At 38.4% G+C, this 11,994-nt stretch overlaps 1 non-coding gene across 1 annotated transcript; it reads right to left on the bottom strand.

Annotated features, from left to right (window-relative positions):
• Positions 1-8,181: 8,181 nt before the first annotated feature.
• LOC111725762 lies at positions 8,182-8,345 on the bottom strand. Its single transcript, XR_002773745.1, has one exon. It is a non-coding gene; the product is annotated as a U1 spliceosomal RNA (small nuclear RNA).
• Between the last annotated feature and the right edge of the window lie 3,649 nt (positions 8,346-11,994).

Below are 11,994 nucleotides of genomic sequence, written 5' to 3'. Positions count from 1 at the left end.
TTTAGTTGTGCTTATATGTAATACCATGTCTCAGGTGCCCATATTTGTCCCACTGGATATTGTTACATAAAAACCACACTTAGCCTAAGTAGCTTAGAGAATGATTTATAATTTCCCATAATTCCATGGCTGTGCTTGCTCAGCTGGGGGTTCTTCTGATGTTCTCAGCTGGGACCATTCACACAGCTGCGGTCCTGGCAGCTCTACTGGGCCTGGAGGGCATAAGAAGACCTTACTGTCTCAGATGGGACCTTGGTGCTGTCTTGGAGCTTGAGCCTCTCTACTATCTCATCATTATCTCATCTACTATCTACTCGAGCCTCTCTACTACCTCTCTACTATCTCACCCTGGACTCCCCATTACACGTTGGTAGGAGCATTTTTTTTTTTTTTTTTTTAGCCTGAAGCAGAAGATGCAAGGCCTTATAAGGACAGCCTCATATAAGTTGCGAAATGTCACTTCTGCCATGTTCTACTGGCCAAAGCAAGTCACGAGCATAGCCCTCGTGCAAGGGATGGGGAAACAGATTCCACTTGTTGATGGGGGAAACAGCAAAGTCACATCACAAAGGGACATACGGGATGGAAAAGCAAAAAAATCTACAATGACGAAATGTGGAACATAGTGGAAACCACTTTAGAAATAAAACTAGTAAGAGAGGATTGACTGAGATGGTGCATCTTCTGGGTATGTAAAAACTGGGGAAATGAGCCAAAGTCCAGGAGTATCACAAGAACTGCTTATACCGCAGATGAAAAGAGACTTTGTATGACTTTCCAATATCATGGAAAGTCTGCAGACAACCTCTATCGATCTTTTTTCTTAGCCCTACCTTTCCTTTGGGCTTCAGGAAAGTGGACAGGGCCCAAAATGTCCCTCCCTGACATGATAGGTTAAAGGAAGACACAAACAAAAAAAAGACACAATTGGAAGATGGTCACCTGTTCACCTCAGAGTAAAAACAATTCAGTCATGGATGAGATAAAAAAAAAGAATGGCATTAAATTCAGCAAATATATTGTAATATTAAAAAAAGAGAAAGAAGAGAAGATGTAGGGAAGGATGAAAGAAATGAAGGGAGAGAGGAAGAGAAGTAGGAAAGTCTTGTTTCATCAACTCTGCCTAGAAGAAAATACCAAAGAACACCAAAGAATGAGAAGAAACCAAAGAAATGCTTCCCATTACACAACAAGTTAATACCTACAGGAGCCAAATAAATAAAAAGAAGTTCACTGAAGATGTGATGAAACAATAGGAGATCTTAAAAGAGGGCATGGCAAGCTCCAAAAAATACTAATATAGAAACATGGAATCAGGAACATAGAGGTACTTTGAGATAATCCCAGTGATTAAAAACATAAAAGAAAAAAGATTAAGAATCAGGAAGCTAAAGGAGAAGACAGAATGTTAACAGTGGTAGGCTGTGTGGTTGGCGGCAATTTTCCTTCTTATACTTTACTGTATTTATCTTAATTTCCAAATTAAAAATAACAAATCTATCAATTAGGAAGTCACTGTTATTTTTTTTTTTGAAGGAGAGGCTATGGGAGGTGGTCACTACAACCACCACCATTGCCACCATCATCATTATCATCACCATTATTATGATAACAATCATCACCATTATCACTATGACTAATTTCATCATCACCACCATCATCTTTACCATCATTATCACCACAAGTTGGTCAGAAACCAAACTGTTAAACTGGGCATAGTGGTTCACATCTATAATCCCAGCATTTTGGGAGGCCAGGGCAGGAGGATTACTTGAGGCCAAGAGTTGGAGATCAACCTGGGCAACATAGCCATATCTCATCTCCATTAAAAAAAAAAAAAATCAGATGGCTGTGGAGGAAGCAAGAGGATCTCTTGAGCCCAGGAGTTTGGGGTTGCAGAGAGCTATGATGACACCACTCCCCCTTAGCTGGGTAACAGTGAGATCCTGTCTCAAAAAAGAAAAAAACCCAATCTTTTAAAGTTTTCTCCCACAAAAGGGAGAGGTTAGTGAGGAAAGAGTCAGAAAACATAAACTACTTACTTGTCCTGTAGTGAAAGGAGAAGCTGAGAGAGAGAGACACGGGGAGCAGGGTAAAGTCTTAGAAAAATGAAAAGACAAGTGTAACAAGTGTATATATTCAAGCAGAGAGATGGAAGGAGGACAGGGGGAGTAATCACAGATGAGTGTGTGAGATAGAAGAGTTGTTAATTAGGGAAACATAGCCCTGTAAGAAGTGAGGGGCATCGTATCTGAGAAAAAAGAGACACACTCCCTCCGTGAGGGAATGGAGGGAAGGCAGGCAGATGTGGACAGAGGAACACTTGAAAGTGGAAAGGAAGATGATAAAAAACAAATGTCTTGTACAGTATAGAATTCAAGCCAGAGTAAGCCTTTCGGAATTGTGTTAACCTCTAAGTCAAATAGCAATACAAGTGATAAGGGAGCATCACTTCCTAACTTGTACACTGCACCTAGTACTGTTAGGTACTGGATACTTTTTGCTGCTTCAACATTTATTATCACATAAACAGATATAGGTGAAGACATTTGAGATAATTTAAGTCAATTAAAGACTTTTTTGCCTAAATGAATTTTACTGATAATTCTTTTACAGAACACGAAAGTAATGCATTATAAAGAGAACAAGAAAGTAAGAATCACCCCAAACTCCACCACTCAAATATAATTACTGCCAACATTTTTAGAACATTGACTTCCAGAGAGAACGAGAGGACAGATAAGGAAATAGAGAAAGAGAGAGGAGGGAAGAGAGGAGGAAAAGGGACTCTATTTTTCTGTTTTCCAAAATGGGCATATTATCTTATGCTGCTTTAAAAGCTATTGCTTCCAATTAATATATTGTGAAGTTTTAGCTTTAGTAAATTTAGATAATCGTCAATTTCTTTTTCAATATTCTGTTATTTAATAGGCTATATGATCATTTCTCTAACAAGAGTCAATAAGATAAATAAAACATTACTTTGCATTTTCATAAAATTTTACAGTGGTTTTTTCAGAATAAATTTGAAGAACTGACATGTACAGGACAGACATGTATAGGAGTCAATTAATGGATAAGTTTTATACTTTTGGAGCACACTTATCAAATTGCCCTCAGATATATCACAGCATCTTGAGCCACAAGACGTCCCCAAAGTATGACTGCCTCTGATTTTACCTTCACACCACTGGCATCCGAATCTTTCTAATATTTTCCCACGTGGTAAGCACAAAACATGTCATTTGTATGTCTTTTATTTATTAATGAGCTAAAACATGTTCATTGTTTATTTTATTAGCTCTTTATATTTGTTTCCTATGACTATCTTAAACCATACTTTTGCTCCTTTCTCATTTAAGAGATAATTCTTTTGATTTTGTTTTAAAGGACACTTTTCTATTGGTGATATTTCATGCTATTAATATACTATCAATAAATCTATTTAAATAACTGGATTAGACAGCAACTAATGATGGGGAAGAACTTGAAGGAATTTGAACCTTTTCAACGTGCTAAGAAGACAACATAATATACTATTTACATATTAAATGTTTGAGCTTTGCCAAGACCTGAGTTCAAATTCTCACTAGGTCACTAGTCTGAGTTAGGATTAGGTCACTAGCCCAAGTTAGGGTTAGGTCACTAGCCTGAGTTAGGATTAATATTTTCACACTACAAAGTTGTTGAGAAAATACAGAGGGTGCCCCCAAAAAGATATACACATTTTGAGAAAGGAAAAAAGCTATATTAAATTTGTAATACTCAAGTCATATTTGACTTCTGTAATTATAAGAAGTGCTCGACATGACTTGTATTCATCTTTTGTTATTGGTATATATTGAATATCACAATTTTAATACAGTCTTTTCCTTTCTTAAAATGTGTCTAATTTTTTTTGTACTTTATGTATAACATATTTATTAATAACCTCTGGCAATTGTATAAGTCAAATGTGACTTCAGTATTATAATTGTAGTAGCTTTTTTTTTTCCTTTCTTAAAATGTGTATACATTCTTTTGGCACTCTCTGCATATTTAGGACATTGTCTAGAACAAAATAAGCCCCGTGATTGGTATCTGTTCCTATAATTATTATCATATTTGATCTATTTTCAGAGATGTCTTGGTTATCACAGTATTATTGATTCATTGGGTCTATGAAAATCTATGTCTCCTGTTTCAGTTTTACTGTCAACTTTGCACTTGACACCTGGTGAATGGGATGATTTTAGTTACCGCTAACACTGCTTATTTCACTAGTATCTTTGCCAAGGCCAGTCCATTATTCCAAATTGCAATGATAGGAGGGAAAGATGTAAAAATGTCTTTCTTCTTTGGTAAAATGCATGAAAATTTCCTGAAAACTCCAAAGATGAGCTGGACTTGATAGACATGATTACCAAGAACACTTCCCCGCATCTCCACCTTTGTCAGTGAATGTTTATGACGGCAACTTGTTGCTGGAGAAACTCTATGTTGTTTGTAGAGAAGTTTTCATTGAAGATGTAAAAATTCTGAAAAGTCCTTTGTCAGCTCATAAGCCAACAGACTTCTACTGGATGGAGTCATTGAGACAATTCTGAGTGTATCTCAAAAAAAAATTATTATATTTAATTATTTTTTTAAAATTCTGTCATTTGCACTGGGAAGATTTCTAAAAAAACTTCCTGATAAAAATCACATGAAAAAAAAATTCCCTGGAGGCATTAAGGAGGTAAAAATAATTAATTTCCATGTGATTATCCTCTGGCTACATGTCTATAACTTGTAATTCCTCATCTATCTTTATCTGTCCCATTGGTTTTCACTCATCTGAACGTTTTTTATTGAGTAATTCTTATATGCCAAGCACTATGTTAGAAAAAGCTATGAAGACGTTTCCTGTTCTTGGCTCAGTGCCTGTGGCTCAAGTGGCTAAGGCGCCAGCCACATACACATAAGGTGGCAGGTTCGAATCCAGCCTGGGCCTGCCAAGCAACAATGACAGCTGCAACCAAAAAATAGCCAGGCATTGTGGCAGGCGCCTGTGGTCCCAGCTACTTGGGAGGCGGAGGCAGGAGACTTGCTTGAGCCCAGGAGTTGGAGGTTGCTGTGAGTTGTGATGCCACGGTACTCTACCCAGGGGACAGCTTGAGGTTCTGTCTCAAAAAAAAAAAAAGATGTTTCCTGTTCTCAGTAACAGATGACTTTGGAGAGATGACAATCAACAAATGAAAAGGAATCTAGCAGGTCTGACAATTACATTCATGAACTCATCCTAGAAAAAGTGCAGCATACCTCATTGAATATCACTATATTCACCTTCTACTTGGGAACTTATGCACCTATCCAGTGCCTGGTCCACTCTTGAAAGCAATTTTGGAGCTCTTTTTCTGGAATGGCCATCAGAGCTGTCATACTTGAGGTCTGACAATTGAATTCTTGAAGTCATCCTTGAAAAAGTGCTTTGAAGGGTGGACCGGCATTGGTCCACAGCTTCCTACGGGGAGGGCTTCAAAGGTGACCGTAGTGATATTCAGCAATAAGGTCTGTAGCACTTTTTCTAGGATGAGTTTGCAAACTTAATTGTCCAACCCTGTATGCTAAATGCCAAAGGCAAGTTATAGCCACTGAAAAACATCCCATAGTATTGATCTGTAGAGCTTATGAGACAGCACACTGGATGCATAAATCACATAACGGTTATGGTTTTCAGGAAGAAGCTCAAAGGATACAGCATGTAAGCTAAAAGAAGAAACTGACACAAAATTAATCTAAGTAGAGAGTTTATTTGGGCCAAGTTCGATGACTGTGACCTGGGAGCATAGATTGAAGTTGCCCTGAATATATGTTCCCATTAGTGGCAGTTACAAAAGAAAAGACATTTCCTAAGTTGTTTACCAAGAAGTTACATTACAATAACATTAAATTATGATTATACATTGGTTCCCTGTATCACAAATTCCAGGAACAAGATTAGGGATAAGGCAGAAAATCAGGGAAAAAAAAAACAAAAAACAGGCCATTAAACAATTGCCCTTGGGCATGGGGGCTCAAGGGATATCCCATATTCTGTTTCTCTGGGCCTCATAAAGTTTGCATACTTCACAAAGCACAGGCTGCCCTCGGCTATTTTTCCTTTCTCTCAGAGGATAACAGGCTGGGAAATGTTTCAATAGTGCGGCTTCTTTGGACTTCCTTATTTCCTTAGGGGGTTTGTGTTCTCTGCAGAAGATCCTGCCAGGTCCCTGGATGCTCTAAGTAGCAGCTAGCAGTTCCCTTATACTTCTAACCACAACACACTGAGGTTATTTTATTTCATTTTGTAATTGCAAAGACTGTCTTTAATTGCAAACATTGTAAACACAAAGCCATGCATTTGGATTTAGAGTCTGGGGTCTGGATACAACTTCTTAGTAGGTCACAATGCCATCTTAAGAACGCTGCATGCAGGTTATGGGAGAGTAAGTTGCATTACACATCTGCAACTACCTAAGGAGAACAAGGCTGGGGGTATGTGCTGTTGTCTCTAAGGAGGCGTCTCATCACCTGGTAGAGAAGGTCATAAGGATGGAGGTCATAAGGACTCAGCCTTCAGCTGGATCTGGTCATAAAGGTAAAATGTTGATAAGCCAGCACAGGGTACAGGCATCCCACCTGTCCTCTTCCCCAACTTACCCCTAATCTTTGACACCATGACACAGAGTCTACTGTCCCCTCTTACTTGGTCAAATCTACTCCATTGCTGGTGTCTCCAAGTGTGCTATTAAGATAGCAGTGACATCTTTCAAACAAGTGCACAAACAAAAGCACAGATTTATTGCCTTGTTTTTCTTTGGACCTTAACACAAGTAATACTTCAAAACAGACCAATAAAATTATGTCAAGATATAACATATTTTATAATAGAACCCTCCAAATTATAGGTATCATCTGAGATTTTAAGAACTGAAAAGTTGAACCATGAGATTTATTAACTGGACTAAACAAATTTTAGCCTTTTTAAAAAACCTTTTAAAGAGCGTGCCCATGACAAGGTGCAACGTGGCACATCCCACGGCTGAGATGTGAATCTGTCCTTGTTCTCCTCAGGTTTCTTTCTTCCTCCTTTTCCAGGAGGTAGTCGGGTATTTAGAAGTAAAAGTATACCACAAAAATACAATTATTTCACTTAGAGATATATATGTAATAAAAGTATAGACATATGTCTTAAAAATGTAAAACCCAAATTCTGCATAATGGTTACCTCTGAAAAAGGAGGTAGATGCAGTCAGAGAAGACTTCCGAGTGTGTTTCAGGCGAGGCTTAGTGCCTCAGCCTGTAATCCTAGCACTCTAGAAGGCTGAAGCAGGGGGATTACTTGAGGCCAAGAGTTCAAGATGAGCCTGAACAAGAAATAAAAAATTAGCCAGGTGTGGCAATATGCACCTATAGTGTCTGCTACTTGGGAGGCCGAGGCAGGAGGATCACTTGAGCCCAGAAGTTTGAAGTTGCAGTGAGCTTTGCTGACATCACTGTACTCTTGTCTGGCTAACAGGGGGAGACCCTGTCTCCCCAAAAATAAGAATATTTCAATTGCATATGAAATGTTTTATATGTTGACATAAGGACACGTATGTCTGTGATAGTCTATAATTTTGTATATTTCTGAAATAATTCAAAATAACTATTTCTCTGATATTTGATTTTAAATTTTAAAATGGTCCATATACAATCTGAAATTTGGGAAAACATAATTCCAAATAAATGAATTCATCAACAACCCCTCCCTCCAAAAAAAAAAAAAAAAACCTTTCAAGTTTTTAGTAACTCCAGTTTTATTTTCTTTATGTCACGCCCAGTTCAATGCCATCCCAGTATGGGCATAAAAGATTTTTGTTTTGTTCTGTTTTGGTTTGGTTTGGTTTAGTATGGTTTTGGAGACAGACTCACTTTGTCATCCTAGGTAGAGTGCAGTGATATCATAGCTCACAGCAACCTCAAACTCTTGGGCTCAAGCAGTTCTCTTGCCTCAGACTCCCAAGTAGCTGGGACTACAGGTGCCCACCACATGCCCATCTATTTTTAGAGATGGGGTCTCACTCTAGCTCAGGCTGGTCTCAAAAACCGTGAGCTCAGGCAATCCATTCACTTCAGTCTGCCAGAGTGCTAGGATTATAGGCATGGCCAATAAAGTTTATTTATTTATTTTTTTTAATCCAGGGGAAAGTATGAGCACTGTACCCCACTACCACAAATTATGCAGTCGAGTTTCCCACATTTGGGGAAATTACAGGGGTCAGTACATTCAGAGTGCAATGGATAAGCCTCGCCCTGGGTAAACCACCTTTATGATCATGGTATCTCTCCTGCCAGGCAAGTATCATATAAAAGTTTTTTGATAGTGAAAACTACCTAGACATTGTGAGGCAAAATTAGCAAGGGATGTAAAAATTTTATCTCCCGTACATTTATTAAATTGTTTTGTATCACTATTTTATGAAAATTGTTGTACATTCTGAGTTCCAAATTTGACATATGATGAAATTAAAAATAAATTACACATGAAAGTATTAGCTTTTATTAAAATACTATGATTGTCCCTTAAATTGTTAAGTTATGGGAAAGTACAAAATTACATTTAAAATAACAGCACTGGGATGGGGTGAAAGAGGCTCCTATTATGTTGCTCCCTTTTGGCATCCCATGGGTACAATAGTGGAAGGAGTAAAAGACCTGCCATCCCAAAATATGTTTTATTGGTATTGAGAAGGGACATAAAGTAAGGGGCTTCAAGGGGGTTGGGAGGAAAGCCTGGCCTAGGAACAAGGAAGTCTGCAGGGCGCATAAGAACATTCACCACTCAACAACTCTCACCAAAAACAGAGAAAAGAATGTGGGCATGAGGTAACCTAGGTGACCAATGACCAATAGAAAAATAGTCAATTAGTCAATGACCAATAGAAAAGGGCAATGATTCCTGGAGGTTCAGAGAGGCCAGTGGAAGAGTTGTAACCAATTTCAAATGGAGAGAAAGAGGGTATTTACACCTCTGCAGGGCCTTATGTCTCCATCTCTCTCGCCTCTTCTCCTTCTTGAAAGGTACCCACTTCTAACTCCTTGGAAGTTGTTCTAAGCTTTCTCTTTGTTCTTCAATTTCTGGTCATTATACTGAAACTTGTGCAGGTCACTGTTGCTTTCTATTCACGCTGCGTGTGCTGCTCCGGTTTTATTTTCAGTTTCCACCCTCTTTTGCTTCTGATTCCTACCTTGTCTCCACTCAACTTTTTAGCTCAGCCGAGTAACTGAACCAGGTCAACTGGGTTCAGGAAACCAGGACCCTCAACCCCCAACAGGTATGTTATTTCAAGTTGAAAACATGGAGAAATTTTAGTGTTAGAAAAGGCTAGCTGACCTGTCCCTTCCTGCATGCAGCAAGTCATCAGAGATTCTGCTGAGAGGGATACCTTCCCTGTCCCGGGGCAAGAAAATAGCCCTCATTACCAGCATGGACCTAAATACTTATCCAAGTAGCCTTTATCTTCCATACAGTTTAGACCTTCCTATATATCTCCTAGTGACTTTGCCAGAACACCTTGGTCTTGTCATTTCTTCCCAAATTTATAGTTCTGTCTTTTTAAAAAGTATAAACTCATCTTGCTTTGGCCCTTTCTTGGGTTTTCATTTCTTTTGCATGTGGAGATCCCCCTGTACAAGTAACACTAATAAAATCTATATGCTTTCCACTTCACTTGTTAATCTCCCTGCTCCCAATCTGGTTTCTAGATCCAGCCAAAGAGCCCACTCAGAGCTAAATGAGATGGTGGCAGAGTGGAAGGGTTGGTGATAATCTCTGGCTCCTCTACATACCTACTCCAGAGATTCTTCCATTCCTAGCAGACTAAGACATATTTTATGTATCTAAAGATCTGATATGGATACCATTTCTAGCAAACATTTTTTTCTTCAATCACTATCTATAATGGAGAGGATAAATATAAAACTTTCACACTGAAAGAATCTATGAAAGTTACAAATTCTGATTTCAGAACATTCTAAACTCTAGAGGAATATATATATATATATATATATGCCTATCACTTGGTTTTATCTGGAAGTTTGATTAAATATAATTAAAATACCAAAAATAGGGATTTGGGTCATGGATCACAAATGTTTACTCTATGAACCTGAAGTGAACTTTGGACTTTTTTTTTTCTCCTTACAGTCATACAGCTATGGTTAATTGTCAACAAACTTTGGACTCCCTTGGACCCAGTATCGTATACGTGGAGAAGCACCCCCTCTCATTCTCCTGCCCTGCCCCCAACAAGCCACATATGAAAGCAGCCAAGATTCTATGTATGTTTTATTTGTAAATATACATTCCTTAGCTGAGTCACTTATAGTCTGCAGAGGATTTTTTTTTCACCCCCCTCTCTCTTAAAATATTTACACTGGCTAAAAACCAGGGGAGATACTCTTGGGCTGTGGCCATAGTACAGTTTTACTCAGTATTTATCAAAGCACTCACTCGCCAAATTCCCGTGATAGCTACAGCATGAAATGCAATCACCACTTTCAGTTTCAAAGTTCAAATGCCCATTATGATAGATAAACACAGTACAGGGCAGGATAGTGGAAGATATATTCCTGGAAGAGAGGGTGATGTGCCTGGAGGAGAGGGTGATGTGCCTGGAGGAGAGGGTGATGTGCCTGGAGGAGAGGGTGATGTACCCATCTTATCTTTCAAATAGGACCTGGACAACCGGCCTAACAATCCTTAGACTCTATATACTTCCTCTGCTGGAAAATGAACATGTGGCTTCTTCTCCCTGAAATTCATCTTCTTTTCTCTGATTCTTAAAAATAGATTTAAATTCTGCCAGGATTTTTGTTCTGCCATGACTGAATTAACTAGCTGTGACGTTCTCTATGGACCAAGAAGTACTGACTTAAGTCATGGCAGTAAAATTCAGGGTAAATAAAGGTTTCACTTTGCATTTGAAAAGCAAAAAATAGCCTTTATTGATCAAAATAGGATGAAAACATATCCACATGCAATCATGTGGTTTGACCATTCAAATTGGAGGAGTGGAGTTGAGTCACATGTTTTAAACTGATTAAATAGTGAAAGGAGGGGTCTCCTTCAAGGAAAAAAAAAAAGATAAAAGGAATACTGTGTAAGAGCAACAGAAGAAAAGCAAAGTAGGAGCAGATGTGGACGATCTTTCAAGAATCAGCATAGAATTTACATAGTAAGGAAAATAAAGCAGTTGTATATCATAAGTTGGTCAGGGTGACGCTTATAGAAAATATCAGGAAAATGACAAAAATGTATCCACCCAAGGAATGTCAGAGTGCCTCTTCTTTATCCTCCTCAAGAGCTCTAACTTATCCTTCAAGTCTTAGCCCAACAGCAGGGAAGTCAAGGCTGATACGGCCAAGAAGCACCCAGTGTCTCCTTCATTCCCTTGGCACCTGCCCATGGCTTCATTATAACATCTACCACTCTTTAGGGATCATTTACACTTCTGTTGCCTCTTTTCCAAGACTGTCAGGATTGTAACTTATTCTTCTTTCTTTTCTTGTTGCCTAGCAAAGGTAATGGTTATCTATCCATTTAAGCTCTGCTGAGATGCTTTTAGTAGAGTCAGTCACAGGTCTAAACATTTTGAAGAATATATAAAAATCAGTAAGATACTCTGACAAAGATGGAGTAGATAGCCTCCTTTACATACAGATGAAAAACCTATATAAAACAAACATAGGAAAACTTTGAATGGAGGATAAAGTAGATAGGCTAGGAACGTTGGGGAATCCCAGTAACATTATGAAGAATTCCCTGAGTTTTCTTTTTAACTCATGTATCTCACACTTGGCACTGAAGAAATTTGTAACCTGGAAATGTCAATGAGTACAGGCAAAAAAAAAAAAAAAAAAAAAAAAAGAAAGCTCCAAGAGAGCCCTGTTCTTTCTCTAGCCAAATGAACAGAAAATGGGTAGACTAGCAAGAGCAAAAATTACCTTATC

Source organism: Otolemur garnettii, unplaced genomic scaffold, assembly GCF_000181295.1.
Source record: "Otolemur garnettii isolate 467f Iridium unplaced genomic scaffold, OtoGar3 scaffold00002, whole genome shotgun sequence".
NCBI lineage: Eukaryota > Metazoa > Chordata > Mammalia > Primates > Galagidae > Otolemur > Otolemur garnettii.
This window is presented reverse-complemented; position numbering and strand designations above follow the sequence as displayed.